At 43.5% G+C, this 19,812-nt stretch overlaps 1 long non-coding RNA gene across 1 annotated transcript; it reads left to right on the forward strand.

Annotated features, from left to right (window-relative positions):
- Positions 1 to 4,371: 4,371 nt before the first annotated feature.
- Positions 4,372 to 19,556, forward strand: LOC116986603. The gene is made up of 4 exons (XR_004415531.1): positions 4,372 to 4,394; positions 9,553 to 9,556; positions 10,441 to 10,446; positions 19,463 to 19,556. It is a non-coding gene; the product is annotated as an uncharacterized LOC116986603 (long non-coding RNA).
- The last annotated feature ends 256 nt before the right edge of the window (positions 19,557 to 19,812 follow it).

A 19,812-nucleotide genomic window follows, 5' to 3' on the forward strand; every position in this document is an offset into this window, starting at 1 on the left:
GCCCTCCTATTCAACTGAAGTGAGTAATTTCACTGATAACAACAGACTCAAGTGATTTCCCATTATGTTATGTAACTGCTCCGCTTACGTGGAAACACGTGAAGGAATCACAAGACCTCATTCCTAGCATTGAAAGAAAGACTCAGTGTTATATAAAAGTGGTGTGAATTCTGAAAGGCAGTCAAAAAAGTGCACAGTAATTTGTGATGGGGTTACATGAGACTGATGGTGCTGTTATAATTATATATTGTGGAGTTGGTTGAATGAACCAGAATATTATTCACACAGACCGACAGACAGGCAGACAGAAAAACGCGCACACACACACACACACACACACACACACACACACACACACACACACACACACACACACACACACACACACACACACACACACACACACACACACACACACACACACACACACACACACACACACACATGAGTTTTCTCAGTAAGAGCTTGTGAGAAATCAAGGACATTTCACAGCACACAAGAAATCAAAAGACTTTACAATCTTGCGACTCAGTTTTTAGAACATACATATAATGACTATTAGCTTTGTAATGGATGTGTTGGTGTCGGAGAGGGTCCAGAGGAGGTTTACGAGAATGATCCCAGGAATCATTGGGTTAATATATAATGACCATTTGGCGGCACTGGGCCTATACTCACTGAGTTTAGATGAAGGGACACCTCATTGAAACTTACCAAATAGTGAAAGGCCCAGCTGTGGATGTGGAGAGGATGTTTCCACGAGTTGGAGGGTCTAGGACCAGAGGCAAAAGCCTCAGAATAAAAGGGCATACCATTAGAAAGGAGATAAGGAGAAATTTTAGTCAGAGGGTGGTGAATCTTTGGAACGCATTGCCACAGACGGCTGTGGAGGCCAAGTTTATTGACATTTTCAAGGCGGAGATTTACAGATTCTTGATGGGTAAGGGTGTCAGGGAACATGGGGTGAAGGCAAGAGAATGGGGTTGAGAGGGAAAGATAGTTCAGCCATGATTACAGTAAATGGCAGAGTAGACTTGATGGGCCAAATGGACAAATTTTGCTCCGAGAACTTATGCTCGTATACAAACCTGTATGTCTTTGGAGTGTGGGAGGAGACTGGTGCACCCAGAGAAAACCCACGCGGTCATGGGGAGAATGTAAAATCTCTGTACAGGCAGCACCCACAGTCGGAATTGAACCCTGGTCTATGGCGCTATAAGTTAGCACAGTGTTGAATGAATATTTCTCACCTGTATTTACTGTGGAAAAAAACATGGAAGAGAGGGAACTCAGGGAAGGTACATAAATCCACACGACCTGATCATGTGTATCCTTGGACATTGTGGGAATCAAGATAAAAAATTGCAGGGGTCCTGTCCGAGATGTGCTGACGTGAAGAGGGTCCAGAGGAGGTTTACGGGAACGATCCCAGGAATGATTGGGTTAACATATGATCACCGTTTGATGGCACTGGGCCTGTACTCGCTGGTGTTTAGAAGGATGAGGGGGCACCTTATTGAAACTTACCAAATAATGAAAGGCCTGGATAGCAGCATAATCAAGGATGAGTCGCAACCTGGCCACTCCCTCTTCTCCCCTCTCCCATCGGGCACAAGGTGTAGAAATGTGAATACACACACCACCACATTCAGGGACTGTTTATTCCCAGCTGTTATCAGGCAATTGAATCATCCTACCACAACCAGAGAGCCATGCTGAACTACTATCTACATCTTTGATGTCCCTCGGACTATCCTTGAGAGGACTTTGCTGGCTTTACCTTGCACTAAACGTTATTCCTTTATTATGGATCGATTGTAATCACCTATTGTCGTTCTGCTGACTGGTTAGCACGCAACAAGAAGCTTTTCACTGTACCTCAAGAGTCAAGTCAAGTCAAGAGAGTTTATTGTCATGTGTCCCAGATAGGACAATGAAATTCTTGCTTGCTGCAGCACAACAGAGTATTGTAGGTATAAATACAGAACAGACCAGTATGTCCATATACCATAGAATATATATACACACACACATAAATAAACAGATAAAGTACAATAGGCTGTTATGGTTTAGTTTGTTTGAAGTTGTGTTTAATAGTCTGATGGCTCTGGGGAAGAGGCTGTTCCTGAACCTGGATGTTGCAGATTTCAGGCTCCTGTACCTTCTGCCTGATGGCAGCGGAGAGATGAGTGTGTGGCCGGGATGGTGTGGGTCTTTGACGATGTTGGCAGCCTTTTTTAGGCAGCGACTGCGATAGATCCCCTCGATGGTAGGGAGGTCTTAGCCGATGATGGACTGGGCAGTGTTTCCAACTTTTTGCAGCCTTTTCCACTCCTGCACGCTCAAGTTGCCGAACCAAGCCACGATGCAACCGATCAGCATGCTCTCTATTGTGCACCTGTAGAAGTTCGAGAGAGTCCTCCTTGACATCCCGACTCTCCATAATCTTCTCAGGAAGTAGAGGCGCTGAAGTGCTTTCTTTGTAATTGCATTAGTGTTCTGGGACCAGGAGAGATCTTCAGAAATATGCACGCCCAGGAATTTGAAGTTCTTGACCCTTTCCACCATCGACCCGTTGACATAAACGGGACTGTGGGCCCCCATCCTACCCTTTCCAAAGTCCACAATCAGTTCCTTGGTTTTGCTGGAGTTGGGAGCCAGATTATTGTGCTGGCACCATTTGGTCAACGGTTGATCTCACTTCTATACTCTGACTCGTCCCCATCAGTGATACGTCCCACAACAGTGGTGTTATCGGCGAACTTGATGATGGAGTTTGCACTATGTCCAGCTACGCAGTCATGGGTATAGAGTGAGTACAGCAGGGGGCTGAGCACGCAGCCTTGAGGTGCTCCCGTGCTGATTGTTATCGAGGATGACACATTTACACCAATACAGACAGACTATGGTCTGTGAATGAGGAAGTCGAGGATCCAATTGCAGCGGGATGCGCAGAGACCCAGATTTGAGAGCTTCTTAACCAGCTTGGAGGGGATGATTGTATTAAATGCCGAGCTGTAGTCAATGAATAACAGCCTGACATGAGTTTTTGTTGTCCAAGTGGTCCAGAGCGGAGTGGAGAGCCAGTGAGATCGCATCCACCATTGATCTGTTGTGGCTTAAAGCGAACTGCAGTGGGTCCAGGTTTTTGTCGAGGCATGAGTTGATTTGCGCCATGGTCAACCTCTCAAAGCACTTCATCACCACAGACGTTAGTGCCACTGGTCGATAGTCATTGAGGCACGTCACCTTGCTCTTCTTGGGCAACAGTATTATTGATGCCCTTTTACAGCAGGTGGGAACCTCAGACCTCAGAAGTGAGAGGTTGAAAATGTCCGTAAAAACTCCAGCCAGTTGGTACAATGACCTCACGAGTTACCTCGGTACACGTTACAATAAACTAAACTAAACTGAACTGAGAGATGTTGCATCATGTTATGCCTCTCTTTAAGAAGGCTTGCCAGGAAAAGCCTGGGAGCTACAGATCTGTGAGTTCTTCATCAACCGCGGTTAATTATTGGTTGTGAATCAGAAAGATAGGATCTACATGCATTTGGAAAGGTGAGGACTGATTAGAGATAGTCAGCATGGCTTTGTGCGTGGGAAAATGTGGGAAATCAAGGACGAGTCTCACCCCGGCACTCCCTCTTCTACCCTCTCCCATCAGGCAAGAGGTACAGAAGGGTGAAAATGCACAGCTCCAGATTCTGGGACAGTTTCTTCCCAGCTGTCATCAGGCAACTGAACCATCCCATCAACAACCAGAGAGCGGTCCTGAGCTAACATCTACCTCATTGGAGCCTTTGGGACTATTGGACTTTACTGGACTTTATTTTGCGCTAACTATTATTCCCCTTTATCATTTATATGTACACTGTGGACGGCTTGATTGTAATCATGTATAGTCTAAGTGCTAACTGGATAGCACACAACAAATACTTTTCACTCTACCTCAACTAAACTAAACCGATTTGATTGAGTACTGGGGTGATGCAGCAGACATTGTCTACGTGGACTTTAGCAAGCCCTGATCAACGCCTTGTACCGTGGTAATGGGACTTCCAACTGCTGTACTCAATATCCTGACCATTAATGGCAAGCATGACAAGGTATGGCTTGATAAACTGATGTGGAAAGTCAGGATCGAACCCTGGTCTCTGGTGCATGGACTATGCTGCCCTTTTCTTATGCTCTGTTGTACTGCTGTGTATTTTTACCACATTTTCCCACATCGGATTGTTATTTTATTTTCCTTTGTAGTCATAAAGAATGGAGAAGTATTCAGAATTCAGGGAGATGTCAAGGGGAGAAAGATTGATCCAGCCTAGTGTGGCCGATAAACACGACAGATCGGGAGGTGCTGGCTGTAGAAACAAGGAACTGCAGATGCTGGTGTACCAAGGATAGCCACAAAGTGCTGGAGTAACTCAGAGGGTCAGGCAGCATCTCTGGAGAACATGGATATGCGACGTTTCGGGTCTGAGGATGGGTGGCGACCTGAAACGTTACCCATCCATGTTCTCCGGCATGCTGAAGATAGACACAAAATGCTGGAGTAACTCAGCGTGACAGGCAGCCTGAAAAAGGATCTCGACCCGAAACGTCACCCATTCCTTCTATCCAGAGATGCTGCCTGTCCCGCTGAGTTACTGCAGCACTTTGTGTCTTTTCTCAGTAGGTGCTGGCTGCTCGTTAGACCTGTGTGATAAAGGACGAATGAATCAACACACATACTTTAGACTTTAGAGATACAGTGCGGAAACAGGCCCTACAGCCGACCGAGTCTGCGCCGATCAGCGCCCCCCGTACATTAGCACTATCCTACACACGAGAGAAAATTTACAATGTTTACTAAAGGGCCTGTCCCACTTGCCGTTTTTTCGGCGACTGCCGGCGTCATATCAGTGTCGCCAAAAGATTTTGAACATTTCAAAATCCAGCGGCGACAAACAAATGTTGCGACACTTGAAAAAACACCGTGCGTCTCTACGCCATCACGCCGCATCATGCCGCATCACACTGCAAATTTTTCGGTGACCTGATACGTCAGTCAATGATGCCCTTTAAGCTACTTAACCTACAAACCTGTACATCTTTGGAGTGTGGGAGGAAACCGAAGATCTCGGTGAAAAGGCACGCAGTCACAGGGAGAACGTACAAACTCCCATAGCCAGCACCCATAATCAGGATCGAACCCGGGTCTCTGACTCTGTACGGCAGCAACTCTACCGCTGCGCCTCTGTGCCGCCTCATTGTGCCAATGTGTGTTGATGCCTGGGTACTGATCTTGGATGCTGTGAGTGTTGAGTTTGCACGTTCTACCTGTGAAAGTGTGGATTTTCTCCGGGTGCTCCGGTTTCCTCCCACATCCCAAAGGCGTTCAGGTTTGTAAATTAATTGGCCTCTATAAATTGCCCCTAGTTATTATTGTTTCACTCCTAGAACACAGCATGAAATGATTTCAAACTATCTCCACATATAAAGGATGCGACATTGGTGCTGCTGGTAGGGCCACTGTCTCACGGTGCCAGAGACCTGGGTTTGATCCCATTATATCTTTCCCTCCTCACCTTAAACCTATGTCCTCTGGTTCTTGATTCCCCACTCTGGGTAAAAGACTCTGTGCATTCACCCTATCTGTTCCTCTCATGATTTTATACAGCTGTATGAGACTTTGCATCCTGAAAACAGGGGTCTTCCAACAACCTATCCCTGTTGCATAACACAACTGCCTGACAATCGAGGTCCAGAATGAGATGTCGCACAATGTGGATCCCTCCATGTATCTCAGGATTCAACTCTGCCCGCATCCATCTGTGGATGACTAGAGGTGTAGACACAAGGAACTGCAGATGCTGGAGTCTTGGGCTAAAACACAAAGCGCTGGAGGAACTCAGCGGCTCAGGCAGAATCAGTGGAGGGGGTGAACAGATGAGCTCAGACTGAAGAAAGGAGGATTGGGGAACAAGACCGCAAACTCAGCACAAAGTACATACAACTTCTGCAAAGCCAACTAACATTCTGGGAAGCATTCTCCTTTTTAAAAAAAAATTTGGCTCTAAAATCAACGCTGGTTAGAACACGGACAAATGAAAGAAAACACAAAACTAAAAGTTGCAGCCTCACTCCCCAATTGTTTGAGTTAATCTCAAAGAATTTTAATTTTCAACTGGCATTAACTTTCTTAGAAAAGAAACTGATGAATGCACATCTGATTATTGACAAACCATACTTGGTTGATCTGTCTTTACTACAGTTTAATTAGGCTGATATGTGACCTGACTTCTTACATTAAACAGTCCCTTGTAAATCATGATTCAATTACTTCTTGTGTATTAGTGTGGGATACCATGTACCGTAACTATACCAGGGGTCAGTATGACCCGGTTTCTGTTTCATCCGAAAATGAACAAACTACGTAAGAACCAAAAGATTTACCCCCTGACCCTCTTTAACACACCAAGATACTAAGCCCTGATGCTGAAGCATTGCACCCGACTATATGCTATTATGTGTCGCGTATAATGCAAGAGAAGGTCTATGAGTGGCTTATTCTGAAGGCAGAGTGCTGTGGTGTCCATTACTGCTTCACAGATGTCGAATGGATCTAAGTCAACAGGCTAATTTATGTTGAAGTGTGTAGGAAAGAACTGCAGATGCTGTTTTTTCCCGAAGATAGACACAAAGTGCTGGAGTAACTCAGCGGGTCATAGGGGCAGAATTGGGCCATTCGGCCCAACAAGTCTACTCCGCCATTCAGTCATGGCTGATCTATCCTTGACTCTCAGCCCCATTCTCCTGACTTCTCCCCATAACCCCTGACACCTGTACTAATCACAAATCTGCCAATCTCTGCCATAAAAATATCCATTGACTTCACAATTTCCACAGCCTTCTGTGGCAATGAATTTCACAGATTCACCACCCTCGGGCTAAAGAAATTCCTCCTCTTCTCCTTTCTAAAGGTACATCTTTATATTCTGAGGCTGTGCTCCCTGGTCCTAGACTCCCCCACTAGTGGAAACATCCTCTCCACATCCACTCTATCCAGGCCTTTCCGAGTATCCTTTTTCTCCATTGGTGCTGCCTGACCCGCTGAGTTACTCCAGCGCTTTGCGTCTATCTTCAGGCTAATTTATGGCAGAAATGTCCTGCATTGTCCGTGGACTTTGTGAATGTTTAAGTTTTTCCAAATAACTCATCTTGGAGATTGTGTGCAAAGTAAAAGCATAATTGAATTGTCAGTTCTGATTACTGAAATGCAGGGCAGCTTTAAAGGAAGTAAATGAGAATATCTGGATTATTGCCAAAGAAGTTTTTGTTCTTTACACTTTGCATTCCCACAGTACTTTTTGTTTCTGATCTACCTGGGATACATGAGAAATGGACTCCCTCCAACTTCAGGTCAATGTAACTCAAGATTAGCCCAAAGTGGATGATTTCAATTGGCATTGACTGTTGATGGCAATTTTTTCTGCATCCTAAAGCATTAGGATGGCACAGTAGCACAGCTGGTAGAGTTCTTAAGTTCATAACTTCATTAGTTATAGGAGCAGAAGTAGGTTATTCGGCACATCGAGTCTACTCCGCCATTCAATCATTGCTGATCCATCTTTCCCTCTGAGTTACTGAGGATACTGAGCTGATTGATCAGCCATGATCATATTGAATGGCGGTGCAGGCTCGAGGGGCCGAATGGCATACCCCTGCACCTATTTTCTATGTTTCTATGTAACATCATTAATCTGCTTTCTCCCTATAACCCCTGACACCAGTACTAATCGCGAATCTTGATTTCTCACTGCTGCCTGGCAGTGCCAGACACCCGGGTTCGATCCTGACCTCAGGTGCTGTATGTTTCCCACTTCTCAAAGACGAGCGAGTTGGTGGTTAATTTGGCACTTTGTAAATTGCCCCTAGTGTGTAGGGAGTGGATGGAAAAATGAGATAACGTAGAACTAGTGTGAACTTGGTGAGTTGAAGGGCCCATTTCCATATGGTGTTTTTCAATGAAAGGTGCCTGTATCCTCATCTAATAGTGTAGGTTTCTTCCTTAATGGTTGTGTTTTTAAATATTTACCTCTTAAATACATTGCAGAAAATATTTTTGTAAATTTTAAGTTCTACTGCTCCAGATACCCATTGGAGAATGAGAAGGTAAGTTGGCTGAGAATTTCTTTGACACCTGTTAAGGTAGCTTAATTCAGCAGTGGAGACACAAGGAACTGCAGATGTTGGAATCTTGAGCAAACCACAAAGTGCTGGAGGAACTAAATGGGTCAGGCAGCATCTGTGGAGGGAATGGACAGACAACGATTCGGGATGGCACAGTGGTAGAGTTCCTCTATCACAGCGCCAAGGACCCTAGTTCGATCCTGACTACGGGTGCTGTCTGTACAGAGTTTCTTTAGTCAGAGGGTGGTGAATCTGTGGAATGCAATGCTACAGATGGTTGTGGATGCCAAGACAATGGATATTTTTTAAGGTGGAGATTGACAGATTCTTGATTAGTAAGGGTGTCAAAGATTTGGGGAGAAGGCAAGAGAATGGGGTTGAGAGGGAAAGATTTGTCAGCCATGATTGAATAGTGGAGTAGGTTTGATGGGCCGAATGGCCTGATCCTGCACCTACAACTTATGACCATCGATCACCTGTTCACACTAGTTCTATATTATCCGAGTATCTAGAAACAAAGAACAGCAGGTGCTGGTTAATACACAAAAGGACACAAACAGCTGGAGTAACTCAGCAGGTCCGGCAGCATCTCTGAGAACGCCACCAATAATTACGTGTGGCACAGTGGCGCAATGGTGGAGTTGTTGCCTGACGGAGCCGGAAACCCAGGTTCAATCCTGACTATGTGTGCTGTTTGTACAGAGTTTTTATATTCTTCCTGTGACCGCACGGGTTTTCTCCAGGTGCTCTGGTTTCTTCCCACACTCCAAAAGACACATACATTTGTTGGTCAATTGGCTTCTGTAAATTGTAAATTGTCCCTAGTGTGTAGGATAGTGCTAGTGTATGGGGTGATCACTGGTCGGCCTGGACCAGCTGAGCCAAAGCTGTACCCCTTCCACACTGTATCCCTAGAGTCTAAAAGTAAAATGAATTGCAAGCCAAATCATGCCAAACCTCTTTACCCCCACTTCTCCCCACCGATGGCAGGTTTCATCAATTGGTTTAATTTAGTTTAGAGATACAGCATGGAAACAGGCCCTTCAGCCCACCGCCCATGCTGACCATCGTTCACCTGTTCACACTAGTGAAGGGTCCTGACTCGAAACGTTGCCTATCCATGTCCTCCAGCACTTTGTGTCTTTTTTTCTCTCCAAGGTCTCTGCAGATGAACTTATGTACAAGCATTTGCACGCACTCTCTTTAGGACCAGAACTTGGAGATTCCATTGCCGTTAAGTTGCACACTGTTGTCAAAAGCAGCTGTCTGAGGTCACCCATAAACCGAGAATCCTTCTCAATTCTCCCCGTAGTATGTTTGGTCAGCCTCCTGAGAGACTAGCACAGAATGATGGGCAGGTGCATGGCAGGTGACTAGTTTAGTTTAGTTTAGAGATACAGCGCGGAAACAGGCCCTTCGACCCACCGAGATGGCAAGTCCAGCTATCCCTGCACATCAACACTACCCTACATACACTAAGGACAATTTACATTTATACCAAGCCAATTAACCTACAAACCTGTACCTGTAGAAACCTGTACATCTTTAGAGTGTGGGAGGAAACCGAAGATCTCAGAGAAAAGGCACGCAGGTTACAAGGAGAACGTACAAACTCCGTACAGACAAGCCCCCGTAGTCAGGATCAAATCCGGGTCACTGGCGCTGTAAGGCAGTAGCTCTACAGCCACACTGCCATGCCGCCCTTATATGAAGGCACTTAACAAAACAGTTTCCAGTTCGAATCCCAGTCATGAGGCATTGCTCGATGGTAAAAGTGCTTTGTAACAGCGTTTTGTCATCAAGTAACCAAAAAATCTAACCCTGTGTTATTTTTGTTGACTTTTATTATTGAACCAAATCAGGGCTAGATGTAAATGCTGGGGCAGACAGATGTATTAATAGATGACAATAAGAATGGTTCTTTGGAAAGTTCGGAATTAGCCGCTTTGGCTTCTTGATATGGAGCAGCTGTTCCTCTGTACACCAAAAGTTGTGTCCTTCTCTTATTCAGTACCTGTTCTCACATTTAAGCACAGTAATTTAGACTATAGAGATGCAGAGCAGAAACAGGCCCTCGGCTCACTGATTCCGCACCGACCAGCGATCACCCCGTACACTAACACTATCCTACACACTAAAGCCAATTTCACAATTTTTACCTACACCAATTAACCTACTAACCTGTACGTCTTTGGAGTGAAGGAGGAAACCGGAGCACCTGAAGAAAACCCATGCGGTCACTAGGAGAATGTACAAACTCATAAGTCGTAGGTGCAGAATCAGGCCATTCGGCCCATCGAATCTACTCCCACATTTAGTCATGGCTGACCAATCTTTCCCTTTCAACCCCATTCTCATGCTTTTCCCCCAAATCTTAGACACCCTTATTAATCAAGAATCTGTCAATCTCCACCTTAAAAATATCTATATTGGTTGGCCGAAGGTTGGCCTGTTTCCATATTGTTCACTAAACTAAGCTAAACGAATTGAAGAAATCTGCCATCTATCCAAAAGATGCTTCAATCATTTTATCAAGTTCCAGTTTAGTTTAGTTTAGTTTAATTTAGTTTAGTTTAATTTAGTTCATTGTCACGTTTCTAGTGAAAAACATTTTGTTGCATGTTATCCAGTCAGCGGAAAGACAATACATGATTACAGTAGTAAATTGTAGTTTTACATACGTTTTACGGTAAGATGATCTGTACAAGGCTGAGGTGATCTCATAGAAGTGTATAAGATCGTGAGTGGAATAGATTAAAGATAGGATGGATGCACAGAGTCCTTGACCCAGGGTAGGGGAATCGAGAACCCGAGGACGTGGATTTAAGGTGAGAGGGGAAAGATTTAATAGGATCCTGAGGGGAACCTTTTCACGAGCTGCTAGAGGAGGTAGTTGAGGCAGGTACTGTCTCAACATTTAAAATACATTTGGACAGGTACATGGATAGGGAAGATTCAGAGGGATGTGAGCCAAACGCAGGCTGGTGGGATTAGCATAGATTGGACATCTTGTTCTGCATCAGCCATAGTAGTTGGTCCTCCCACATTCCAAAGGCGTACAGATTTGTATGTTAATTGGCTTCTATAAATTGTAAATTGTCCCTATTGTGTGGGGTAGTGCTAGTGTAGGGGGCGATTGCTGGTCAGCACGGACTAGGTGGGCTGAAGGGCCTGTTTCTGCGCTGTATCTTAAAGTAAAGTAAAGTAATATACTTCTCAAGTCATCTAGAATATTCAGATAAAGGAAGTATGTTAATAAGGAAATCTCAACTGAATGCCTATGCAAATTTAGCAGAGGCTGGAAGATAAGTAAAATATTTTAAGTGTTTTCCCTGAGGCTCAATTCGGTAAGCAAAGTATGGTCAGGGGGCTTGAAGTACATGGCAAGGAAATCCAGGTGAAACAATATAAAGGCTTTACTAATTAGGCATCAATAGGGGCTGATTGCTTTGTTTGCTGACACATTCTTTGACTGTTTGCTTCAAGGAGATAAGTCAAGATGGAGCATTGATGGAAAAATGCCCCCCAATGCAAGCGTTAATGTTAAGTTTCAGCAAACCAGTGCAACAAAGGACAAGGTCTGCCTCCAAAATTCCAAAGTTTTAATTTAATGGTTTTTAATAGTTTCAGAGAATACACTCGGGCCGAAGCAAAGATTACAATCTCAACTTTTTTTCTCTTTGAGGAATTCAACAGGATGTCAATGTCCTTTACAGGTAAATGTTTGAGATTTTTGCTGTCTCTCGGGACCAGAGAAGGTCACGACCTAACAGCCATAAAAGAAATTCCACTCGGTCACCTCAAAGCAACAGTGTGTGGGAAAAACTCCTACTTTGTCGGGAGGTTGGGAGGTCACTGGAAAGGCATCCTATTTGTCATTCAAAATCTCTTTAAGGATTATCCTTTCTTCATGACCAGGTTTGCAAATACCCAGTTTGTAAATATGAGAAGGAAGTGAATGGTTAGGCTGGCTGTGATGCTCTTTGAACTGCTCCGAGTCCTTATCAAAGTCCCTAGTTAAACGTATGTGGAGAAAATCTCATGGCCTTGTTAATGAAGTCCTATTGGAGAGCTGTCATCTGTAAACAAAGGAATTTATATGCCTCAATTTTTTTCCTGCTTTGCACAATAGCTCCTTAACGTTACACTCTGGTCCCTGCAAAAGTTGTCTGAAACAGGATCGATTGTAATCATGTGTTGTTTTTGCGCTGACTGGATAGCACGCCACAAATTATTTTCACTGTACATAGACATAAAGTGCTGGAGTAACTCGGCGGGTCAGACAGCATCTCTGAAGAAAAGGAATAGTGGCATTTTGGGTCGAGACCCTTCTTCAAACTGAGGGTATGTACTCCCAGTGTTTCACTATACCTCGGCACACATGGCAATAAATTAAACTAAACTAAACTAGACTAAACTAAACTAAACTAAACTAAACTAGACTAAACCAGACTAAACCAGACTAAACTAAACTAAACTAAACTAAACCAAAAGTACAGCAAAACGCAAGGATCCCAACTCAAAGCAACACCTATCCAAGTTTGCCAGAGATGCTGCCTGACCCGTTGAGTTACTCCAGCATTTTGCATCTTTTTGTGTTAGAAAAACTCACCTAACCCACCGAGTTTCTCATAAGTGATAGGAGTAGATTTAGGCCATTTGGCCCATCAAGTCTCCTCCACCATTCAATCATTACACTGTACATAGACATAATGTACACTGTACATTAACCAGCAGTTAAGGACACAAAGTGCTGCAGTAGCTCAGCAGGTCTGGCAGCATCTTTGGAGAACATGGATAGGTGACGTTTTGGGACCAGACCCTTCTTCAGACTGCTTTCTACATCCTCCAGGATTTTGCGTTTTGCTCAAGATTGCAACATCTGCACTTCCTTGTGTTCAGGTCCACTTCAGGTTTATTATCTTCACGTGTACTGAAATACGGTGAAAACCTTCCACTTGCATGCGATACAATCAAATCAGATAATACTATACATCCTGACAACATTTATTCACCTCAAAAAGAGACACCACTAAATACCACCACTTCTTTTCACACTCAGAAAGAAAAGATTAATTTGTTTTATCTATACAAAGAAATTAAGTTTAAGATGAGCAGATACACCTGCAGTTCTTAAATATTCGAATTCCTTGAATGCTTGTCAGCACAGATGTATATTTTCAATGTGCTGCAGCTGTAAAAGCATATTTTTCACTGCCTGGGATTACATTGAAATACTATTATTATCAATTAAGTGTAGATTGATTTTGAATTAAAAGATTTGATTCTTGCCAATATTATCTATTGAATGCCAGAATGCATCTTACTTTGAAATTAACATCAGTGTTGTACAGGAGTAACATTTGTCTGGTGTTAGTATGATAGATCGGGTGATGTTCCCTTGAAAGCAGTGTTTGATGACATTTCCACCGCGGTAACAAGATGCGAACATTTCCTCGTCTCACCATGGCCTCCCTCGCTCCAACAAATCCCAATCGACAAAAAACGGTTTTGTTTGCAAGGAAAGGTCAATAAAGTCTGACCCTGCCAATTAATGTTTGCACAGTCAACTGGATTTCAATGTTAGTTTAGTTTAGTTTAGATATGCAGCGTGGAAACAGGCCCTTCAGCCCACTGAGTCCATACTGACCATTGATCACCCAAGAGTCACAAATCAAGAGTGTTTTATTGTCATATGTCCCGAAACGGAACAATGAAATTCTTACTTGCAGCAACACAACAGATATGTAAACATAGTTCTCTGTAAAGCCCATTATAAAATAGTGCAAAGTCCAAAATAATACCGCCCTCTATATAGTTTGGAGCCTATTTGGAGGTGTAGGGTATGCTGACCTGATGGTTGTATGGATGAAGCTGCTCCTGAACCTGGACCTAACAGTTTTCAGGCTACACTAGAAACATAGAAACATAGAAAATAGGTGCAGGAGTAGGCCATTCGGCCCTTCGAGCCTGCACCGCCATTCAATATGATCATGGCTGATCATCCAACTCAGTATCCTGTACCTGCCTTCTCTCCATACCCCCTGATCCCTTTAGCCACAAGGACCACATCTAACTCCCTCTTAAATATAGCCATCTAACTCCCTCTTAAATATAGGCACTAATTCTACATTTTCCCAGTTTCGCATCCTACACACTTGGAGCAATTTACAGAAGCCAATTAATTTACAGACCTGCATGTCTTTGGAGTGTGGGAGGAAACAGGAGCACCTGGTGGAAGAACGTACACACTCCGTACGTTCTGAGGTCAGTGGCTGTGGCGACAGCAACTGTGAGGCAGCAACTCTACTGCTGTGCCACTGTATAGAACTAATTGGCTTCTGTAAATTGCCGCTAATTTATAGGATAGAACTAACTTATGGGTGATTAATGGTTGGCGCAGGCTCGGTGGGCCGATAGGCCTGTTTCCACATTGTGTATTTAAATTAAGCTAAACATCTATCAGAATTAACTTCAAGTACAAGTAGGCGGCAAATTGGCTCCTGTAAATTGCTTTTAGTGTGTAGGGTGGGATAGCATAGAGCAAGTGCACGGGTGATCGCTAGTCGGCGAGGACTGGGTGGGCCAACAGGCCTGTTTTTATTGCTGTATCTCTAAACTCTAAACTAGACGCTAAACACAAAAATGAACATTATTATTATTTAAAACGTTATACGTAAATATATATTTAAATGGTGAACAGTTCAGTAACACTAGCAGATAGACAATGGTTTAGAAGCAGGAATTACTCATTTGTAAACTGTAGATTGGTTATTTCCTACGAACCAATTGTAGTGCTTGTTAGTAGTTGCTCCGCATATATGCGATTTATATTACCAAGAGCTTGCCTACGTATTTCAGTCTGAGTAGCTGCTAGTTGCTGTAATGTCCTGCAGACCAACACTGTAAGTGAACTTTAATAAACATGTGTTGTATCTTGACTTGTGTGTACGACTTGACTCATTACATGGTGTCAGAAGTGAGTCTTACCTACACCATTCATGTTTATCGGGTTTTGCTTTTTATATTTGTTTAATGTGCCTGTTATCTCTATCACGGCAAACTCATCTCGCCGTCCTAGTCCACTGATCTTTGACTCTGACATTGCTGAATGCTGGCGCCTTTTCGTGCATGACTACATTCACCACGTTCGCATTGTTCATCGCAACGATCCTCCAGATGTACATGCTTCTGTGTTACTCAACCTGGCTGGTCCTGAGGCAATGAAACGTGCGGATAGTTTTACTTTTGCGCCTGCTATTTTGGACGCAAACGGACAGATTCAAGTGCTTGCAGAAACAAACCTTACTACGTTCGGCACCCCCTTTGGCCGTTACAAATTCCTGAGAATGCCCTTTGGCATCAGCTCTGCCAGCGAATGTTTCCAGCGCAAGATGGAACAACTGTTTGTGGGGTATCCATGTGCCATCATTGTTGATGACATTCTTGTCTTTTGGGCGCAACTTGGTTGAGCATGACGCTAATCTGAAGAAAGTGCTGGACCGTGCCAAAGACATTCAGCTCAAACTCAATCCCCTGAAGTGCAAGTTTAGAGTCCCGGAAGTTACCTACATCAGACATATTTTCACAAGTGATGGTCTCAGACCAACCCCATCAAAATCTGCTGCTATCAACGAGATGCCGGTTGCTACTGATGTTGCGAGTCTACAAAGGCTCCTTGGAATGGTCAACTACCTGGGAAATTTATTCCCAACCTCAGTGAACGATAGATCAGCCATGATTGAATGGCGGAGTAGACTTGATGGGCCGAATGGCCCAATTCTTCTCCTAGAACCTGTGAACGTGGAGAGCAGGCAACAAAAAGCTTTTCACTGTACCTCGGTACACGTGACAATAAACTGAACTCAACTAAACCAAAACTAAAACCACATTTTGGACTTTGTCCCAAATTCATCCATTTCTAGTGTTCCTGGGAAGGTTCACGTTTTGGTGCTGAGGTGCATGTACCTGCAAGTCATGCCAGGTTCAAAGTGATACAATTCATTCTGTTGCTCTCAGAAACCAATCCCTGCATGCTGCCAGAATTGCAGGAACATTGTAATAAAGTAAATAACATATTTTAGATAAACTGAACAATAACACATCAACTTGCTAAAGTTTTGCAACAAATATATGGTCAAAATACTTCTTGGACACTAAGTTCCTCGTACTTTCCATGGAAACTGATCAGATATTGGCATTGAAATAATATATTGTTGGAAACAACAATAGTTCGAAAAACTTTAGTCAAAAAGGGACGTGATAAACAGTTTGCACGCAACAATAATCGGACTAATACAGCGGTTAACAATCCTAACATCCATGATGGTATTTAGATCTCTTTTAGACTTTACTTCAGACATTAGACTTTAGAGATACAGTATGGAAACAGGCCCTTCAACCCACTGGGTCCATGCCAACCAGTGATCCCTCAACACTCGCACTATCCTACACACACTAGGGACAATTTACAATTTACCTGTACATCTTTAGAGTGCAGAAGGAAACCGGAGCATCTCCCACACTCGATCACAGGGTGAATGTACAAACTCCGTACAGACAGCACCTATAATCACAATAGACAACAGACAATAGGTGCAGGAGTAGGCCATTCGGCCCTTCGAGCCAGCTCCGCCATTCAATGTGATCATGGCTGATCATCCCCAATCAATATCCCGTTCCTCCCTTCTCCCCATATCCCCTGACTCTGCTATCTTTAAGAGCCCTATCTAACTCTCCCTTGAAAGTATCCAGAGAACCGGCCTCCACCGCCCTCTGAGGCAGAGAATTCCACAGACTCACAACTCTCTGTGTGAAAAAGTGTTTCTTCATCACCGTTCTAAATGGCTTACCCTTATTCTTAAACTGTGGCCCCTGGCTCTGGACACCCCCAACATCGGGAACATGTTTCCTGCCTCTAGCATGTCCAAACCCTTAATAATCTAATATGTTTCAATAAGATCCCCTCTCACCCTTCTAAATTCCAGAGTATACAGGCCCAGCCGCTCCATTCTCTCAGCATATGACAGTCCCGCCATCCCGGGAATTAACCTTGTAAGCCTACGCTGCACTCCCTCAATAGCAAGAATGTCCTTCCTCAAATTAGGGGACCAAAACTGCAGATCGAACCGGGGACTCTGGCGCTGTAAAGCAGCAACTCTACCTCTACGCCATTGTGCTGACCCTCATATACAGGGGTGTAGTCCTGATCTTCCAACCTCATTGTGGATATTGGACTATTTCTTTGTTACCATAACACTATAAATCTGTAATTATATTCTGCACTCTGGTAGTTTTCTCTTTGAACTACCTGTTGCATTTGTGGACATAACGAACTGCAGCTACTGAAGGGTCCCGACCCAAAACATCACCTATCCATGTTCTCCAGAGATGCTGCCTGACCTGCTGATTTACTCCAGCACTTTGTGTCTTCTTCTGTGGTAATTCTGTATGTCTTGATTGTACCCATGTAGAGATTAATGTGATGTGACTGGATCAAACGCAAACAAAATATTTTCACTGTATCTCGGTACACATAACAATAATAACATGACAATAATAAACCAATACCAATAATGTACAACCGTCAAATTGTTCTTCCGTGCTTTAAACGGAGTGAACAATAAACGTGAATGTGAAGTGAATTTCCTAAAGGGCACAAAGTGCTGGAGTAACTCAGCAGGTCAGGCAGCATCTCTGGAGATCATGGATTGAGTTGAGTTGCGTTTAGTTTATTATCAAGTGTATCAATGACCAGTAAAAGGCTTTTGTTGCGTGCTAACCAGTCAGCGGAAAGATTACTCATGATTACAATGGAGCCATCCACAGTGTACAGATACATGTACTACCATCATCCTACCACAACCAGAGAGCTGTCCTGAACTACTATCTACCTCATTGGTGACCCCCGGACTATCCTTGTTCGGATTTTGGTGATTTACCTTGCACTAAAAGTTATTCCCTTATCGTGTATCTTTTCACTGTACATGGCTCAATTGTAATCATGTATTGCCTTTCTGCTGACTGCATAACACACAACAAAATCTTTTCACTCTACCTCAGTACACGTGACAATAAACAAAACTAAACTAAACATGATAAAGGGTGTAACATGAAGATAAAGTCCAGTAAAGTCTGATCAAAGATAGTCTGAGGGTCTCCAATGAGGTAGATAGTCGATCAGGACTGCTCTCTAGTTGTTGGTAGGTTGGTTCAGTATTCATCAGTAGGATGGATACTGTTTTGTTTTGTTTTGTAGTTTTTTTTGCGCAAATCCGCAAGGATTGCCACTTTTCATTTCACTGCTCATCTCATATGTGTATGTGATGTATAAACCTGACTTGATGGATAGGTGACGTTTTGGGTCGAGACACTTTAATGCATGTCTGATGAGGAAATTGCAAAAACACATGCGACTGTACCACTGTTTCCACTGCTCTTTAGACGCTGAGAAAAGCCCAATAAAATTTTAGGACAGAGTCAGGAATGGGCGTCATGATGTTTTGTTTCACGTCAAGTCCATTGTCAACGATGTAGACCTGCAATAAGCAACACTAACGTGATCTAATTGCCAGGCAGCAGTGTTAACCTTTCAGGCCAGTGACCTTTTTCTTAATCAGTTTTGCGTAAATATAGAGCAGCTCTGCCTTATCTGGAAATATAAACCTTGCAGAGGCTTCCACACCACCCCACACAAGCTGCTGGGTGAACAAAAAGGTGATTGCAACGTAAATAACGAAATAACAAAGCAATCCATCTGACGTTAAATGTTACACAGCAAAAATTATAGTGCAGATAATCAGAAATAAAGGCTGTGCTATAAATTCAGCTGCAGTATAACTGGGTGGAGACAATTCTGAGTGAGAAATGTATATTTACTCCAAAATAATAGCAGAACACGTTGAATTTGCAGCTTGAAGAAGGGTCTCGAACTGAAACGTCACCTATTTCTTTTCACCAGAGATGCTGCCTGACCCGCTGAGTTACTCCAGCACATTGTGTCTGGCTTGAACTTACTTTGATTGGTTGATTGAAAGATACAGCATGGAAACATGCCCTTCGGCCTACCAAGTACATGCTGACCCATTGTCCTATGTTATCCCACTCGCTATACACTCGGGACAATTTACAGAGACCAAATTAACCTATAAACCCGCGCATCTTCGGGATGTGGGAGGAAACCGGAGGAACCCCACGCAGTCTCAGGGAGAACATGCAAACTCCACACAAACAGCACCCAAGATCATTGTGCCGCTCATATTTAAAATAGCTCCATTAATCAATTTAGATAGACATCAAGTGCTGTAGTTACTCAGTGGGCCAGGCAGCACCTCTGGAGAAAAGGGATGGGTGACTTTTCGGGTTGGGACCCTTCTTCAGACCCTTCCTCCAGCACTTTCAGTTTATCTCTGGTAGAAACCAGCATCTGCAGTTCCCTGTTTCTACCATTAATCAATTTGTTGGATCTAATCAAATTCAGATCAAATGATCCAACTACTTTTAATTTAGTGTTATTTTTCCAACCCACTTACATAAAAGTCAGTATTGAGGAGTCAATAGTCCTTGAGAAAAGTGAGATGCAGTGTGAGTTTGGACTCTCTACCTTGGGAGTTCTGTTGTGCATTTTCTTGTATTATA

Source organism: Amblyraja radiata, chromosome 24, assembly GCF_010909765.2.
Source record: "Amblyraja radiata isolate CabotCenter1 chromosome 24, sAmbRad1.1.pri, whole genome shotgun sequence".
Taxonomy (NCBI): Eukaryota; Metazoa; Chordata; class Chondrichthyes; order Rajiformes; family Rajidae; genus Amblyraja; species Amblyraja radiata.